This window comes from Hibiscus syriacus, unplaced genomic scaffold (assembly GCF_006381635.1).
Source record: "Hibiscus syriacus cultivar Baekdansim isolate YM2019G1 unplaced genomic scaffold, ASM638163v2 tig00110429_pilon, whole genome shotgun sequence".
Classification (NCBI taxonomy): Eukaryota; Viridiplantae; Streptophyta; class Magnoliopsida; order Malvales; family Malvaceae; genus Hibiscus; species Hibiscus syriacus.
In genome coordinates, this window is record NW_024062733.1 from 9,554,920 (window position 1) to 9,575,417 (window position 20,498).

The window sequence follows — 20,498 nt, forward strand, 5'->3', positions numbered from 1 at the left end:
TACCGATTAATAATCTTTTTAATCATTTGGTCATGTGATAATAATTAAATAAAGTTAACAGTTTGTGTGATTATTACTGCTCCGTCACTCAAATCATATTTTATGAGCATAGTAGATTTGTCATTTGTTTTGTGCTAAGCATTTTTGTAAACCCTTCTGACACTTAAATCACAGTACTACATTATTATTATTATTATTATTATTATTATTATTATTATTATTATTAATATTATTATTAAATCATAGAACTAATCAAACAAATCCCGACAGTTTCTAAGACCTATGTTGTTTTTTCTTCTTCCAATAATTAGCTTTAGCAAATTGGATATTCTCAAATTGAATTAATATATACAGGACCACCTAGGCACTTACCCTAGTTCCCCCAACCCGAATAGGTTAATTAGTCCAATAAAATATATAAAAGTTTATTTAGGGATTTATCACATTTGTTATAACGACTTAGAAATTATCATGTCGAGATGATCAATTGTGATAAAAATATTTTTTAGTCAAACTTTTTATCTCAATGTAATAAAATTTAATAAAAATATATTTTATTAGAGTTTGTCACCTCAACGTGATGAGTTTAAATAAAAATATTTTTATTAAAATTTATCACGTCGATGTGACGAAATTCATGAATATGATAAAAAATACCGTTATCCCAAAATAAACTTCTAATTATCTTATTTTCTCAAATAATTTATTCATTGCAACAAAAAAAAACCCTTACCCTAAACTATTTAGGTCAAAAGTTTTAGCCTCAAACAATACAAACTAGTTAGTTTTTTTTTGGTGGTTAAATTCCCCACTACCAAATTTAGAGGAATAAGGGATACATATAAATTTGTTATCAAGCAACACGATTAATGTAATTTAAATATTTTATAAAATTTATTGATAAAATAAGCCCAGTATTTTTATCCTTTGACAGATTAAGTATGTTAGTAATATGACATATATAAATAATGACATCAACCACTTACATGTGAGTTGATTAAGTTCGTTTAATTTATTGATTTTGTTACACAACATTTATTTTTCAATCATCACACAAGTATTTTATAGTTATCTCCACCATATATATGGGAGTTCTTATTTATTTCGTACAGTATATATAAAGATCTTACTTGGATTATCACTCGTCTACATGTAGCTTAAATTATTGAAGTTGGTGATAAGATCATGCACATATTGTTTTCCAATACCAATCCGAACTAAGAATCCACCACCTGGTTCTTCAAGAATTACCATTAAGAAAGCAGTTTCCGGCACCGGAGTAGTTAAGATAGCGGCATTCAAAACCTTTCCCCATCCAAAATCGAGATCGTCGAAAGTAAATCTCCACCAATCAGATACAATGGTCAGTTGTTGCATGGAGGGGGGAAATTTGTCTGAGGCCTCAAGAGCCTTTGCATACAATTTGATATATTCATCACTGATCTCATCTTTGGGTGATTGGATTCTTCGGACCGTGTCATGCAAAGGTTGTTCTAACAGGGTTTTGACCGAACACGACACCGAAGCAAGAACAAAGGCATTACCAGTGAAGTTGTTACCAAGCGGAGGTCGAAGCCGGCTCCGAGAGTCGACCGGGACTGAAGACAGATGTTTGTGTTTGCAGGTAAATTCAGAGTCTTCACTCTTGCCTGGACGTTTTATCAGTGCTTTAACATAAATTCATGTATAGAATGAGGATTTTCCACATAACCCTAATTATTTTAGAAGATCTCACTACAACAAATTTGCTTTTTTGCGGCGTTTTTTAGTCCTATAGCGGCGTTTTTAAGCGCCGCTAAAAGCACTTACGGCGATATGAAAAACGCCGCAAGAAGCACCGCTAATACCAACCTCGCTAAAGTTAGCGGCGTTTGAGAACAAAAAACGTCGCAATAGGTCAAGATCTATCGCGGCGTTTTTGGAACAAACGTCGCAAAAGGTCGATATCAATAGCGGCGTTTTTGGAACAAACGCCGAAAAGGTCGATATCTATTGCGGCGTTTTTGTAACGAACGCCTCAAAATGTCGATATCAATAGCGGCGTTTTTAGAACAAACGCCGCAAAAGGTCAGATCTATAGCGACGTTTTTGAAACAAACGCCACAAAAGGTCGATATCTATAGCAAATGTCAGATTTATAGCGGCGTTTTTGGATACAAACGCCGCTAATTACCTTTACTTAGCTAAGAATAATTGATTTTGCATATTTCATTTCTGCTCTATATCACCTAAATTTAATATCATGTAGCTTTATCTAATTAACAACAACCATACATTTTAATTAAAACACAAGTTATGCAGAAAAATACTTAACAACAAAAATAAATTAAAATTTATAAACATTAAAATTAAATGTAATGTAGTTTGACATTGTTCTCTAGAATTTAGTCTAGGTTCTTTCACTTTCAATTAAAAAAGTATTGTTCACTAGAATTTAGTCTTCATTGCTCCTTCGTGGGAAAGGAAGTAAAAAAACATAGACACCTACACCCTCTTATGTCTTGCATTTTCCAATCAATCTTTACAACATGAGCATCATAGTAATTTGATTGGTCTCTCCTCTCCTAAATTCCAGAAAGAAACACAAATTAACACAGAGATGGAAAATTATTGAGAGGTTTAAGAACAATGAGTGCATCTATTAATCACCTGCAAGCACAACACGAGATTTCCAATGGACACCTTATTACATTCAGAATGCTCAAATGAGATAGATTGCTCTCGTACTGCCTTCTTTACATTAACCCATTCATCATCCTCAGCCTCATATCGAACAAATCTGACTTGGACTTCCCTCAACAAATAATACATTTTATCAAATAACTTAAATATTAGGCCCAATAAGATACAGTGAATGCAATAATATGATCTAACTACTGTAAAGTGCACAACGTAACCGAATGGTAAATAATTCGCCATTAATAAAGTAACTTCAAGACAATCATTTGGTATAGGTACAAATCAATTGCTCTGAACTTGTGGAACTTATACGAATGAAACTGTAAGATATTTCCTTGAGTTTGACCAAACAATAAAACATCACTCCTTTTACAACATGACATGGATCTTAGGAGATCGTAATGAATGTTGGTAAAGAAATATCCAATGCCTATTGTTTTCCCCTATTTGGTGTTTTATCATGATTTTAATGGGTTATATAATATAAATTCGCCTAGAAATAGATGAAGCACAGAATACTGAGAATCAAGTATTATGCAGGAATCAAACTGACTCACCATCTGCCTTTCTGAACATAGAGTCCAGTGGAACAACATATCTGCGGCAAAAACCCTCAGCAGTCTGCAGTAAATAACAAATTTCATATGGGTTGAAACAAAAAGAAAAAAAATGCAGAACTCCAATGGAACTGTCAGAATCCTTTTACTACTGAATTATACAACCCAACAAAACAAAATCACTGAACAAAATATCAGACTTCCTTCGGTTAAGCTGAAAAACATTTAGCAAAGCATGATAAGAGGCAACCAAAACCTTTGTAGGATTTCTCTGTAGGTCAAAGGCTTTTGAAACAGGAGGAACCCCAACCTTAAGTTCATTCTCTGCTTGCTTAGGACAAAGATTTTCAACAGATATCTGAAATAACAAAAGAATGCTTGGGTTATGTCACATATAAAAAAAATTGAAGCTCCCATGTGGTGTACATGCTCGTACAGGAACTTGCACTAAATTAATAAAGAAAAGGACAACAATAAAAAATTAATCTATTGACATTGAGAAATGCATCACACTAAACATTTTACAATTCTGAGAAATACATCCCCATGATACACTTGAGGTATTTCCACATTGGATGCCTCTAAATTCTAAATTTCCAACTTTGTAAGAACATGGAATAAGGAGGTGTGACTAATATGTGCATCCGACCAAAATAACGAGCACGCTCTGTTACCCCAACACAACCTCTAGAGTCTAAGATATTAAAAACATGAGATGTCTTCAGAAGCTGATCATACCTAGCATGTTATTGATAAAATGTTAACATAAAGAGAAAGTAAATAAGGAGAAAATTAGGAATACGAATCATTGGAACATTTGTAAACATACGCAGGAATTGACAATCTTGAAGCAAGTAATGAACGAGCTTCTTCCTCAAAAAAATCAAAATGCTTTTGAATATGGCCAACACTGGCATGTTCTAAATAATAAGCACTCATTTCCTTCCTAAAAGTACACGATTCAATAGAATAACTATTCACATTGGACATAAATGGTAAAGCAAAAGCATTTCCAGCCATTAGGATGCATATATTGATAACTCAATGGGGATAATAAATTAAAGAGGACAATCTAAGTCTGGGTCTCTTGGGAGAATCAATGGGCATCAAGCTATGAACCTTCAGAACAACTCTTTGAGCTAAAAGAGGGAGGGAAAAAAGGGTGAAGATTACTCATTTTCCATGAAAAGTAACATAAGTATACGCTCAAGGCACCAATAGCATGAAACTATACAAATTGGAAAACATACATCCACATAAAAAAAAGCCACCATTAAAAAAAATACCTGATACAAACATAAAAAAAAACGCATCCATATAACCGGGCTCTCCCAATTGTCCTCGACAAACCGTATATCATGTTCACTAACATCAATACCTGATACAAACATAACATGAAAAGGTTAGAAAATCTTATCACTAACACCAAGATATAAAATTACAAAAAGAGAATTTAAGAAAACCAAAGAAAAAGCAAGCAAGTCTTATATTATTCGAGCTTCATTGTTCAAGCATTATTCTATAGTGTTCATATGTTCATTTGTATCTCTTCCTTGGCTGATCTTAAACTTTTCAAACAGCCAAACATCTTCTTCTACTAGGGGAATTTTCTTTGCAAACATTTTCATCGAAATAAAATTATATGGATGAGATTAACACAAAACTACAACAAAGATCATTAGATAATTATAGCAATGACTGAATATATAAACACAGTTCTGCCATAAACAAAAGCTATTAGCATACAGACAGTGATGACAATCATTATTGGAGATAGCAAGACAATCATTATTGGAGACATCAAGACAATCATTATTGAAAATAAAAGGGAAAAGCCAACAAAATTCATAAGAAACAGATGATTTGAAGCGAGAACATAATCCCAGAGCAAGGTTTTCTTCTCTTATAATTTACTAACAACAACAAAGAGAGTAAAAACTTAACAGAACAAACTCACCATATTGTGTTTGGTTCAAGTGCCCGAATTCAAACTCTGTGTTTGGTTCATAATTCGAGGTCAGTCCATACTTGGAAAGCGTCTTCTTAATCTGCAGCTATGGTCTGAAGTACCTGGAAGCCATAAATGCTGAAGACCCTTCTAATACACATCTTAGGGTCCATTTGTTTCACTGAAAACGTTTTTCGGAAAATGAAATCTGGAAAATGTTTTACAGAAATGTAAATCATTTTCCAGAAAACATTTTCCAGTGTTTGGATGGTACATTGTAAAATGTTTTACACTGTTTGGTTAATTTTTCTGAAAACAATTGTCAGAATCTGTTTTAATAAAGAAGCATACATATTTGATATGTTTTATTCTTTATTATTTTTAAAGGTTAATTTTTTTAATATATAATTATATTTTATAAAAGTTTGTATTTTAGATAATATTAATAATTTATGTTGATTGTGTTATAAATACACTATTTTAGGTTTATTTTATGTAGGTTTATTTTATATAATATTAATAATTGATTAAAAATATATTATAAAAGTTTATAAATCCTAAGAAAGTTTAATTAATAGTACATCAAATTAAAACACATAGTATATAAACATTGTAATATATAATAGTGTCAAATATATAATTAAAGGGTTTATGACATTAAAATAACAATAATATCCAACCGTAATAATACCAGTCTAATCATGGTATTAAAATGTACTTATAGCTGTGATTGTGAATACTATAGGTATAATAGCGTTATTTACAATGAAAATAATTGCCAATTGGGAAAAGGAGAACTTGCAAATCTAACATAGTTTTCATTTTATTGGCTATAAAAATGAACCAAAACCCTGAACAACTTCAGTTTTGGTATGGAATTTGACTTTGATCTGAGCAGGTACCTTCTCGAACTACTGGTATGGATACAAAGGACCTTCTCTAGATTAGTATCATTTATGTTGGAAGCTTCTATGTTCCATTTCATGTAACAGCTGATGCATGTATACAATAAAATAATAATATCATACATTTTTCTAGAATAGAAATAAAGGGCATAACTCAAAAGGTAGAAAAAGACTACCTTAGCATCTTCATAAGTTGACATGTAACCAATAGATACTCTAACCGCTCCAGTTGGTTTTCCATTTATTACATCATTGTCAACCCAGCAAACATGCCCAACCTGAACTCAAAGCAAAGCAAAGCAAAAGTAAGACAATCATGCAGTGGATAGGGTAGAATGAAACAAGAACAATAAATGGTTGCTATTGCAAATAAACTCTAAAAGGGGAGGAAAATATCCTTCATGCAGTCATGTCCTAAAGAAAACTCACTGGTTTTCCTGTTCGCTCTAACTGTCCACTAACTTCTCCAGTTCTATAAAATGAGGTAACAGCGGGAAGCTTAACAAGAAGCAAGTCCACCAGATCAGTTAACAAATAAAGTGAACAAGAGAAGAGACTTAACTCTAAAAGAAAAATACACTATCAAAGTGAAAACAGAATATGCTGAATAATAAATGCACAATGGTTTGCAGAGGCAAAATATTCTAAAATGAAAAGCAGTATTAGACCTCAAGTTTGACAATCTGATGTCCTAGACGACACTCAAAGGAAGGGATATACAAAGGAGCCTTGTTGCTCAGAATTGGTACATTCCCTTTTTCATTTTCGACAATCCAATAATTTCGCAACAAAAAGTTAAAACCAGAAGCAAGACTGAATATGATCGAGAGAAGCAAACAATCAAATAAACTGAGGCATACTATGACAATTGGGGAAATCATTTCAATCCATTCAGATCCATAACCTAATCCCCAATCCCTAATTCAATTATTAACTTATCAATAATTCAACACCATACCTATGAACATTGAACAATATTAAGCACATTTGGAGCTATAAATCTCCGAGAAACCACAACAAATCTAGGATTTTGAACAATGGGGAATCGATCAAAATAATCCCTAACCTGAAATAAGCCCAAAATCTGAACTGGGTCAGTTGAATCTCCCCACTTTGGACCCTGGAATCAAAGACCTGCTAACAAATAAAGTAAACCCAGATTTAGGAACATACAGATTCAGCATTTAAACGATTCAAGAGAGGGAAAAGGGTGGTAATGAGTGAAGAAAATTACCTTTGGTGAACTTGATAAAGGGTGTTTCGAAAGAGGGGTAGGTGCAAGAGTTGCCATTGAAATCAGATGGATCTTAAAAAAAAAGCTAAAGAAAAATATAAGAGAATAATGGAGAGTGCTTTGGTGATGAAAAAGAAATGAAGGAATTAAAGGAAGAAACAGTGAAGTTTCGATGTGGAGCAAGGGACGGGAGAAGGAAGTTCAGAATCAATGTGGAGCAAGGGACGGGAGAAGCTGGAAAACGACTTACGGATTTCCAAACGGTAAGTCATTTTACCGTGTTTTTCATTAAGTTTTCCGTTGACCGGAAAACAACTTACAATGACCTTTTATTTTACGGGAACCAAACATAGGAAAAGGTGAAAATATTTTTCGTAAAATATTTTTCGTAAAATGTTTTCCCCAAACAAACAGACCTTTAATCTGTAGGTATAAGTCTTTGTATACAGTAGTGATAGGTGAAGGCACAATTCTATTTGAAGTTTAAATTCGAAGGAAGGAGATGCATTTGCAAGATGAAGCCCCCATATGATCTCGTAAAATACCCCCAATACGAAAGCAATTACTTTGTAAACCTAATTCACTAAAATAAAGCATAAAACTTTCATTTTTTTAGAGAACCCAAAGTCTGAAACCTATTTGAAATTGCGTGAAATGTACAACAAATATGATACCTGGAAATTCGAAAATTCAAAATGATTCAATTAAAAAGAAAGAAAATGAGAAGAGAGGAACCTAAGAAGAATACAACAAGTGAGGGAATTAGATGACCAAATAGGGGCTGAAGGGTGAAGTGAAGGAATATCACCACCAAGCATTGTAATGCCGTCTAACAAACCATAATCATCAAATATCCATGCGTTGGAGTTTTTCGAGGAAGAATTAGGGAAGAAGAGGGAAGATAAGGAAAAAGAAGTTCAAAAGAATTAGGGATCGACAAGGAGAAAGTGGGGAAATATAATTATCATTTTGCGGTGTTTACATGAAAAAACGCCACTAATGTACGTGATTTTATGACGTTTTTATAACAAACGCCATTATTGTACAACTCTATAGCGGCGTTTTTCCAAAAAACGCCAGTAATGCATGCGTTTATAGCGACGTTTTTAATAAAACGTCAGCACAGTACGAAATTTTAGCGGTGTTTTTACAAAATCGCCACTATATATCTGGCTATCACGACATTTTTACATAAACGCCACTAAAGTACGTGTTTTAGTGGCGTTTTCCCAAAAATGCCACTATAAATTTAGATATCGCGGCTTTTTTAACGCCGCTATATGTAAAAAATTACCGACGTTTTCTATAAAAATGCCTTTACAACCGCCGCTAAAAACCAGATTTGTTGTACTGATTGCGATGTTTTTTGATAAACGCCGCTAAATTACTTTTATATAGCGTCGTTTGTTGGACAAACGCCATTATAAACAACCCTATTTGTATAAAAACGCCGCTAAATTAATACTCTATTGCGGCGTTTGTTGAAAAAACGCCACTATAAACAACTATATTCTGGCGTTTGAACTATAAACGTCGCTAAATTACCACTCTATTGTGGCGTTTGTTGAAAAAACGCCGCTAAAGTAGTCTTTTGTGGCATTTCGATTGTAAACGCCGCTACATGCTTAAATTTTGTGGCGTTTACCCTAAAAACGCCGCTACAGAACATTTTTACTGTAGTTTTTATATCCAGTTAAATTCACGCAGACAAACAAAGCTGTTTAAATTTGGGTTACTTAACAAAGAGAAAATTCTCTTTTATCTCTCCAAATTATATATGCAATAATGATATTACAACTAGAGTGTTCAAACGGTTAATTCAATACTGAAATGAATTAATCAAAACTGAATTAACTAGAATTTTTTCTTTAACGTTAATCGAACAATTTTTGGTCGGGGCTAAATTAACTGAATTTTTTTCATAAGTTTTTTAGTTAGATTAATTTGGGTTTAATAGATGTGTTTTCTTCATTTAGGTTAAAATTTGATTGGATTCTAAAAGTTTAACGGATCTAATATGATTAAAAATAATTGGATATTAATTTTTAACGGCCTTGAGCTTAAAATATGTAATATATATGTAATATATATAACATATTAAATATTTATTATTTTTGGTTAATTTAGTTAATTAATTGATAATCAAAATTTTAAAAATTTCTTAACTTACCGATTAACTAAACTAAATTTTTGTTCGATCATTTAAGTCGAGTTAAACCGAACAAATAACACCCCTAATTATAATATGAATAAGTAAATCATATATGTAAAATAATATTCAACGACTCACCTTCCACAAATGGGCACATAAAAAATCAAATATATAGCAGTTGAGGAGGTTACCCCTTTCAATTGCTTGTGCTTTCTGTAACATCCCAAAAAGAGGACTAGTGACCAAAATGCAAATTTTGAAAGTTTGATGGTCAAAGTAGAAAATTGGGAAAAGTTTAAAGACCTAAGTGGTATTTTTCCAAAAAAGAATTTTATTCCATAAATGGATTTAGTTAGTGACCAAATTATTGTAAAGTTTGGTGACCAAAGTATAAATTTTGAAAAGTTTAGGGACCAAAATGGTAATTTTAAAAAGTTACAATTGGTTTCAAAAATAAGGAAATAAATATATTATTTTCACATTTTTAAATGTGGGAAAATAATATTTAAGGGTTTAATTCCATGTTTAATTTGGACTGTTTGATTAAAGTTACAGAATTGTAAGTTTTGGAAATTGCAAGGGCAAAATGGTAAATTGGGAAAATATTTTGTTCATCTTTGACTTTGGAAGATGATAAGGTTTATGTGACTTGATATTAATGTAAATATCAAGTTCATTAAGTGTAAATTAGTATAAATATTTTGATTTCAACGGTAAAGTGGTAATTTAACATTTAATGAATTTTTTATTCAATATTTAATCAGCAGCAAAGACGTGAGCTCTCCCAAAGGTAAGAAAACATTTTGTTTTCAATTTTTGAGTCAATTCCTTTGGAATTCGAGTTATGCCATGAAATAGGAAATTGATCTACGCGAAAAACGCTATAATTTGGTACTAATATTTCTTTCTAATCTTGTTGGATTTCAAAGATCTCAAATCTAAGGGTTTATGTTCATGATAGAATTCATGAAATTGATGATAAATCTTGATGATTTAGAGGTTGTATATTCATTTTCAAGCTTGATTTATGGTTAAAACATGTTCAATCTTTCTATAAATTATTCTTTGAAAATTCGGCCATGATGTATTTGAGTGAGAAAAATTATGGAAAAATTGTATAAGATCTGGAAATGATGTAGGAAGAACATCTTCATGGTGTATCGATACATTAAGGAGTGTATCGATACCCCCTTAAAATGAAAAGTTTCGAATGTAATTTGTGTACCGATACATAGGCAGTGTACCAATACACCAGTAGAGGGATGTATCGATACTCTATAGTGTGTATCGATACACTTCAAGAGGAAAATAGAATTTAATCTTTCTTTTAGTCTAAGAAATGAATGATTGAATCATAATATTTGGAATGCTGATATGGATATTATATGTATGATTGTGTAGATATCGAGCACAAACAAGTTCTGAAACAACCGCAAAGTTAGGATAAATTCAAAGAGATAAATCATAGAAGTGGATTTGGATATATAAAGTGTCAAGGTGAGTGCAAATTTAATTTGACTTATGTTATCGAACAAACATTGGCTTGCGATGAGCCAGTGACGGAGTTACTATGGTAAGAAGTGACTCCTAAAATATTATTTGATTTTTGATGCATGCATAACGTTATACATGAATTTGTGAATACATGATTCCATAAGTGATTATAGGAACATGTAATATAAGTTATGTGATATGTCTGACATATTATTTTATGTGACCATGATCGGTGTGAACATATGAGAATAAAATATAAAATATGTGAAACCGAATTAAGTAAATACATGGAAATAATATATAATTAATGTGATATAAGTGATTAGGTAAAACTGTGAGATAAGTTATATATCATTGATATACGGACTATATGAAAGTATGTACATGAATACATGTATAAGTTTATATGTTATTCTATGTGCTATGTGATGTATATATGAACATATGTGAATAAGTTATGACATATGTGTTTACATGAACACATGAGAAATGATATAAGCTATATGATACGATCTATTTGATTTCATGCACATGTGATATATGTTATATGATATGAACCTATGTGATATGGATTATATGACAAGAATATTATACAAGGATTTATGAGATCATACAAGAATTATATACAAGCTACATGAGAACGAGTTATGAGATTACATGTTTATATGATACAAGTGATGTGAACTGTTATAAATGATAATGCCCATGTTATGTGATATGAGAGCTAGGGGTATAGTTGGCATGCCAAGAATCGAGGGTTCTACGTGGTCCTTCGGAACATATATGTAATCCTCTGGAACATATATGTGGTACTTTGGTACACTTATTTGGTCCATTGGAATATGTACATGGTTCTTAAGGAGTGGTCCTTCGGGAAAAAAATTCATAGGTCATTCGGGACAAATTTCACATGCCCCTAGTGAGACCCCATACAAGCTGTGGTGACAGCATAAGTGCACAACCTCAATGTACTCGAATACCTTAAGTTCTCAGTAATGTACATGGGCCTATAAAAGATATCAAAAGTGTTTGCATTATTATATGATATCTTGTTATTATTGTTTACACTGAATCACAAGTGTATCATAGGCTAATAAAGAGATAATAACAAATACAATATATGTGATGTATATGCTTTTGGTGATATTAAACGTGTTACAGGAATTATATTATGTTATGTGTGTTTCTTTGTGAAATGACATATGTGTTATATGATATACATAAATGATAATGATAGAGATCATGATAATGATGTTAATGTGGATAATGATGGTATATGTGCATTTATACATTCTGTTATGTGAAATGTTTCATGATTTCTATTACATGTTTTATACGTCTTACTAAGTCAACAACTTAGCGTGTGATTGTTTCACACGTAGGTTCCGAGAAGAAGAAGGAGTAAAGTTAAGCAAGACATGTCAGCTTCTCCTTTCCAAAGATCAGATCAGAAAAGAATTTAATAGTATGTCATTTGTAATATTGATTGTGGTTGACATGTAAATAAAGATTTGAATCCGATATGCTCAAATCAGTTTTGTAAAATCATATGATTGTATTTTATGTAATTATTTAGTAGTATTTAGTAAAAGTTTAAAATTATTCACTATTTTGTATAAGTAAATGTTCTGAAATGTCAATGTGACACCTTTGATTTATATCTTGGTCGGATACGAGTTGGGGTGTTACATTTTCAATATCTCCATTGTTTCCTTGCGGACGGCTAGTGTAAGTTGTTCCAGTCCAACTTGAGGATGAGCCTGGTTGAATTTGGCCAAGGCAGTTCCCTTGTCTTCCATTGGTATTCCATTAAGATCTTGAATAGCAGTAATGTGGTTTTGTTCGTATATTGAAGCATGTGCAGGGCTTGAATAGATGGAACTTAGCAAGGCATCTCTTGAATAGTTGGGCACAATGAGTTGGAAATTAGCTTTCCCATTTGATATGTGAGCCCAAGATGATAGAAAGTTGAATGCTTCTATGCCATCGAACAAAGCGTGGCTACCACCAAAGCCTAGAGCTAAACCTCCACATCCAAAACTTGTTATCTGCAAAAATTGGCATATTAAATAAGAGACCTGAAAGAGATGGATGATAGTTAAAGTTATATAGTAAAAGAGACACGGCGGATCGTAAGTTATCCGAGTTCGATTCATTCAAAGTTTGGTCATTATTTGATTTGAATGGATTCGACTTGATACCCAAATATAAAAACTCGCGAGTAACTCAAAAAAATAATATATTAAAACTTTAATTCCTCTAAATTAAATTATTAATAATATTAGTATTTATATGTTGTTATTTTTAGATGCAATATAAGATTTTTATGTGCTTAAGGTTCAAGTACGAGCTCGATTTCGAGCTTGAACTAGGCTCAAGTTTGAGTTTCAATCAAGCTAAGTCTGAGAATGTTTCGAGTAATTTTTTTTAACTTAAGCAGAACTTCAATTTTTGATTTCGAATTCGAGTTGAGTTTGATAATTTTAAGCTTACAAGCTCCCGAGTCCAGTCAAGTTTAACTTTAAACTTTTTGAGTCGATTTGAACTTAACAATGCTTGATCTTGGCTCAACTCATTTATAACCCTAATTTAAGCTAGGCAAAATGTTCATATAAATAGAACAAGAAAGTGGTATATGCATAGGGTTAGGGTTTCCCATACTTAGAATTTAAACCAACCATGATCTAATTATTGGTAAACATATATGTGTACGTATATACATGCATGTATTATATTCATTTCTTGTTTGTTGTATATGAGTATTGGTAAACATATATGTGTACATATATACATGCATGTATCTATATTCATTTCTTGTTTGTTGTATGTGAGTAGAAGCTGAATATTATAAAGTAGGTTCGGTCGCAGAGTTTTATATTATGGGTAAACTTTTAAAATTTTAAGAGGGAACTAGCTTATCAAATTCTAAGGGAAAAAAATAAATTATCAACAGAAAAATAAAAAAATACACATAAAATATACGATAATTTAAAATTTTCAAAGGTGATGGCCATGGGTCTATCTTGTTATACGGTGCATGGTAACCATATTACCTGAGCAACTGCAATTGGAGTTTCCGCGAGATCAGTGGTATCAGGGAGTTTAGGAACCAGGTTTTCATAGCAAGGCTTGTATTCGTTCAGCCTTCAAAGCTCCAAAAGCTTGGAATCAGTAGCAGCTGTGACCAGTAAAACTCCTTGGTTGTTGCAGTCAATTTCAAGCTTCCCCGATCATTCATTGATTCTAAACCTCCCTGCAACTGGATACCAAGGGATCAGCACTTTCTCAAGAGCTTCTTTAGCTCTCCCAAAAGGATCATCTCCTTCCTTCGATTCCCCAGCTTCATAAAAGAAAACAGTGTAGAGAACGCAGGAGATATCCTGTCAAAACCAGGGAGTTGAATAGTTTGTCTTTTAAACGGCTTGAGAGGTTTCAAAACTATGTTCTCCTTCACAAATTGCTTTATCTCCATTTGCTTACTATTATAGGATAATGATTATGTTTACTGGAAGTTGCAGAGATTATGAAAGGTGTCTCTAGTTCGTTCAAAATGAGGGAAAACCCTAGGGTTATATAATATCGAATGTATGGGGGTCTAACTTAAAAGAAATCCTTCAAATAAGCACGTAAAGACAAGTCTTTTGATGAGTGGGATGAGCAAGAAAAGTAATATCATTCAGTGTGTTATATTTATGGACTGTGATTATGCAAAGCCAAGGGGAAACGATGAAGATTGTGTTTTTTATTTGCAAAATTATGAATTTTTGTCACTTTCCCTTCGATAAGATCTGTGCATGCAATTGTTTTAACCTAATATTCATAATAGTAGACCGGGTTAAATATACGTAACAATTCACATGTTTTTTTTAACTTTTAATTAAAATATTCATGCATAACATTTATATTATATTATTGTAGATAAAGAAATTTTCAGATTGAATTCGATATAGCACATATATTAAACGTATAATTAACCTTTTGAAAAACGTCAATAATCAGATGATGCTTTTATAGACAAAGAAATAGAAGTCCTACTTGATCAAGGGTTGAGTTCTTTATCTGCGTGATGAATATTCTAGCCGGATAAAAATTTCTGATCAAAAACTTTATTAGGAATTTTAGCTGGATGAGTCTTTTAAAGCTGCAATACTGCATTGATGGGATTAAAAAAAGAATACATGGATAGAAACTATCAGTGTTCAGCTATTTATAGAGGCGTGTCTCTATCGGTGCTACATATGTTTGATTTGTTTGTCTGTTTACTTGGTTGATTGATAATAACTTGAAAATATGTTTAAATATGGAATTAGTTGTGTTTATTATGATTAAGAAAGAATAAGTTATGTGATGCAAGATGTAATGTCGGAAATGTGGATTATGTGATGTGCGTGCAAATATGTGTGTAGACACTCATTTTCGTTCGGATTTTATTTATTTATTTGTTATATATATATATATATAAATATATTTATTATAATATTTCAAAATGTTTTAAAAACCATATATTATATATTTTCAAAATGTTTTTAAAAACCATATATTATATAAGTTTTCAAATTATTTTTCAAATTTCCAAAACAATTTTAATGAAAATACTGAAAACATCTTTTTTATGTTTTCATATTTTCACTTATTTATTATATTTTTCAAAAATAATTTTCTAATTTTACAACTAAACAGTTTTTCAATGTTTTATATTTTCTAAGAAAATGAAAATAAAAATAGCCAATATTTTATAAAACCATACGGACTCGTTTTCTACTTTTAGTCAACATAAAATAAAATATGTTTATTACTTTCAATCAAATTAGATTTCCTACTTTCTCTAATTTTTTTAATTTTACATCTTCATTAATATGAGTTAGATCAAATGCAGGATGAACCTAGAGCGCACATCGCACACCGAAACAACCACTAATATGACACACTGATGCAAACCACTAATTAAATTGTTCTTATTAAATAAATATAAAAAATATAATGACCTTTATTATTATTTAATTTAAATTTTAGTAGGAATAGAATTAAATTATATTTTTTATAATTATTTTAGAAAATTTTATTTATTTAGGATTGGAGCACTTAACTTATTTAAGTTTGCAAAAATCTTTCCAGTAGTAACCATAAAAAACAATCGTTGACAACTTTATTTATCGCTAAAAAATTATGCTCTTCGACATACATTGTCGCCGCCAAGAGGAAACTGGGATAAATAGGAAGGGAGAGATTGATTGTGCATGTTTTACGGATAGTGTAGCACACCGAAAAATCCCCAATTTAAAACCCTAGTAATTGAGAAATTTTGACCTAAAATTCCTAAATTGAAACCATTTACCAAACTGTAAATTGGTAATGATTAAAGTTGTAGTTGGAAAACCCTAGAAAAAATTATGACTTACCTTCAAATTAGCGTAATTTTATTTGATGTCAGACTCTCCCTTCCCCGTTTATAACTCTGCGCAGCCCTCCCCTTTTATTTTTAAAACCCTAGCAATAGAACCTCAAAAAAGACCATAGCAGCAATCCCATCTCCCTTTAAGCCGCTGTCGCTCACTCCTCCATTGCCCTTCATGCCATCATACCGGTCAGGTAAGTTCGTCGACCGTCTCCTATAACTCCGTTCCTGCTGCCATCGACCTGAAGTCGCGTTTGCTCGAAACCAGCGAGCTTTGCTCGCGAATGTGCCATCATCACAGCCTGCTTTGACCATCCGTGACCATGGCGTGGCCGGAAGTAACGTGGGGAAAGTCTATCTGGTCAAAAATTCACTGGGCAGACCCTCGTCAGCCTTATTTTCTTTATATACTTTTGTCGTTTGGCAGCTAAAAGGCCTTGGTGGCCAGTCGTTTAAGGCCACGACGAGCGTGGCCGTGAATTTTCCATCCCTTGGGGCTGCTGTCGGTACACCCTCATCACCGACAGTCCTATTTTTCTGTAATGGAAGCATTCGTAATCGAGCAAAACTCCACTGTCGGTTCACCGATTCGAACCAGAAAAAAATATTTTCGTCATCTTAAAAATTATTATTTAAGTTCTAAAATTCGTCATTGGAATCTGAAATTATGCATCGTAATTTTCGCAGGAAGTACTGATCCGGGAATAGAGTTACTGCCTTCGTCACCGTTACCTGCTAACATCAAACCGACTCGAGCTGCTTGAGTTACTTGTGAGTGTGAATTTATTATTTTAATTTGTTAGCCTTCTTGGGAAGTTTAAAATAATTTATTAATTGTTAAATATTGTTGTAAGCACAAATTTGGATCGACCGGCCGACCGTGGAAAATGTTATCCCCGTCCTTAGCTATTTATCGAGGTGTGTCTCTATCGGTGCTACATATGTTTGATTTGTTTGTTTGTTTGCTTACTTGGTTGTTTGATAATAACTTGAAAATATGTTTAAATATGTAATTAGTTGTGTTTATTATGATTAAGAAAGAATAAGTTATGTGATGAAAGATGTAATGTCGGAAATGTGGATTATGCGATGTGCGTGCAAATATGTGTGTAGAAACTCATTTTCGTCCGGATTTTTTTTATTATATATATATATATATTATAGTTTGCAAATGATTTTTGAAATATATATATAATATATATAGTTTTGAAAATGATTTTTGAAAATGTATATATTATATAGTTTTGGAATCATTTTGAAAACTTATATAATATACGGTTTTTAAAAACATTTTGAAAATATATAATATATGGTTTTTAAAACATTTTGAAAACTTATATAATATATATTTTTAAAACATTTTGAATATATATATATGATATATAATTTTGAAACATATATATAATATATAGTTTTTAAAACATTTTGAAAAAATATATATAATATATAGTTTTAAAACATTTTTAAAAATATATATAATATATAGTTTAAAAATTATTTTTATAATGATTTAAACTTGTGTAAGTTAAGCTAAAAAATCTAAATATCATGTTTCCTTATTTTTCAAATTTCCAAAACAATTTTAATGAAAATACTGAAAACATATTTTTATGTTTTCATATTTTCACTTATTTTTTTTCATTTTTCAAATATCATTTTCTAATTTTACAACTAAACAGTTTTTCAATGTTTTCTATTTTCAAAGAAAATGAAAATCAAAATAGCCAATATTTTATAAAACCAAATGGACCCGTTTTCTACTTTTAATCGACATAAAATAAAATATGTTTATTACTTTCAATCAAATATGATTTCCTACTTTCTCTCATTTTTTTAATTTTACATCTTCATTAATATGAGTTAGATCAAATTCAGGATGAATATAGAGCGCACATCGCACACTGAAACAACCACTAATATGACACACCGATGCACAACACTAATTAAATTATTCTTATTAAATAAATATGAAAAAATATAATGACCTTTATTATTATTTAATTTAAATTTTAGTAGGAATATAATTAAATTATATTTTTATACTTATTTTAGAAAATTTTATTTATTTAGTATTGGAGCACTTAACTTATTTAAGTTTGCAAAATCTTTCCAGTAGTAACCATAAAAACAATCGTTGACAACTCTATTTATCGCTAAAAAATTATGTTCTTCGACATACATTGTCACCGACAAGAGGACACTGGGATAAATAGGAAGGGAGAGATTGATTGTGCATACTTTACGGATGGTGTAACACACCGAAAAATCCCCAATTTAAAACCCTAGTAATTGAGAATTTTGACCTAAAATTCATAAATTGAAACAAGTGACCAAACTGTAAATTGGTAGAGATTGAAGTCGTAGTTACAAAACCCTAGAAAAAAATTATGAATTACCTTCAAATTAGCGCAATTCTGTTTGATATCAAACTCTCCCCTTCCCCGTTTATAACTCTACGCAGTCCTCCCCTTTTATTTTAAAACCCTAGCAGTAGAACCTCAAAAAAAACCCTAGCAGCAATCCCATCTCCCTTTAAGCCGTCTTCGCTCACTTCTACATTGCCCTTCACGCCATCTGACCGGTTAGGTAAGCTCGTCTACCATCTCCTTTAACTTCGTTCCTACTGCCGTCGACCCGAAGTCGCGTTCTCTCGAAACCAACGAGCTTTGCTCGCGAATGTGCCGTCATCGCGGCCTAATTTGACTGTCCGTGGCCATGGCGTGGCCGGAAGTTACGTGGGGAAAGTTTATCTCGTCAGAAATTCACTGGGCAGACCTTCGTCAGCCTTATTTTCTTTATATACTTTCGTCGTTTGGCAGCTAAAAGGCCTTGGTGGCTGGCCGTTTAAGGCCACGACGAGTGTGGTCGTTAGTTCACCGTCCCTTTGGGCTGCTATCGGTACACCCTCGTCGCCGGCAGTCCCACTTTTCTATACTAGCAACATCCGTAATCAAGCGAAACTCCAATGTCGGTTCACCTATTCGAACCAGAATAAATTATTTCCGTCACCGTAAAAATTATTATTTAAGTTCTGAAATTTGTCATTGGAATCTGAAATTATGCATCTTGATTTTTGCAGGAAGTTCTGATCCGGGAATCGAGTTACCGCCTTCGTCACCGTTACTTGCTAACATCGAACCGACTCGAGCTGCTTGAGTTACATGTGAGTGTGAATTTATTATTTTAGTTTGTTTGCCTTATTGGGAAGTTTAAAATAATTTATTAATTGTTAAATATTGTTGTAGGCACTAATTCGGATCGACCGGCCGACCGTGGAATGTGTTATCACCGTCCTTAGCTATTTATCGAGGTGTATCTCTATCGGTGCTACATATGTTTGATTTTTTTGTCGGTTTACTTGGTTGTTTGATAATAACTTGAAAATAATTTTAGATATGGAATTAGTTGTGTTTATTATGATTAAGAAAGAATAAGTTATGTGATGCAAGATGTAATGTCGGAAATGTGTATTATGTAATGTGCGTGCAAATATGTGTGTAGACACTCATTTACGTCTGAATTATATATATATATATATATATATAAGAGACAAAATTTGTTTTTAAAGAAATATACTCAAAGATGATTTTGTTAATAGAAACAAACTCAAAGATTTTTTTCAAAAGGAGCAGACTCAAAGATTTGTTTCAAGAGGAACTGTCTCAAGAGAGACAAAAATCGTTTTAAGAAAAACATACTCAAAGTTTTTTTTCAAAAGAAATTGTCTCAAGAGAGACAAAATTTTGTTTCCAAAGAAACAGACTCAAAGATTTTTTTTTTGTTTCGAAAGAAACAACTCAAAGATTTTTTCACAAAATTGTCTCAAGAGAGACAAAACTTTGTTTCAAAATAAATAGACTCAAATATTTTTTCACGAAATTGTCTCAAAAGAGACAAAACTTTGTTTCAAAAGAAACATACTCAAAGATTTTTTCTCAAAAGAAACAACTCAAAGATTTTTTTTTCCAAAAGGAACAGACTCAAAGATTTGTTTCAAGAGAAACTGTCTTAAGAGAGACAAAAATCGTTTTAAGAGAAAAATATTCAAAGATTGCCGATTTTGTTTCTAGGGAAACAATCTCAAAGGTGTTTATTTTGTTTCAAAGGAAACAATTTCAGGATTTGTGTTTAAAG

At 31.9% G+C, this 20,498-nt stretch overlaps 1 long non-coding RNA gene and 1 pseudogene across 1 annotated transcript; both read right to left on the reverse strand.

Moving 5' to 3' along the window:
• Positions 1–1,146: 1,146 nt before the first annotated feature.
• On the reverse strand, positions 1,147–14,441 carry LOC120124939 (annotated as a pseudogene).
• LOC120124940 lies at positions 6,242–7,688 on the reverse strand. The gene is made up of 3 exons (XR_005516316.1): positions 7,324–7,688; positions 7,156–7,223; positions 6,242–6,367 (listed from the first exon to the last, which is right to left on the reverse strand). It is a non-coding gene; the product is annotated as an uncharacterized LOC120124940 (long non-coding RNA).
• Positions 14,442–20,498: the final 6,057 nt, after the last annotated feature.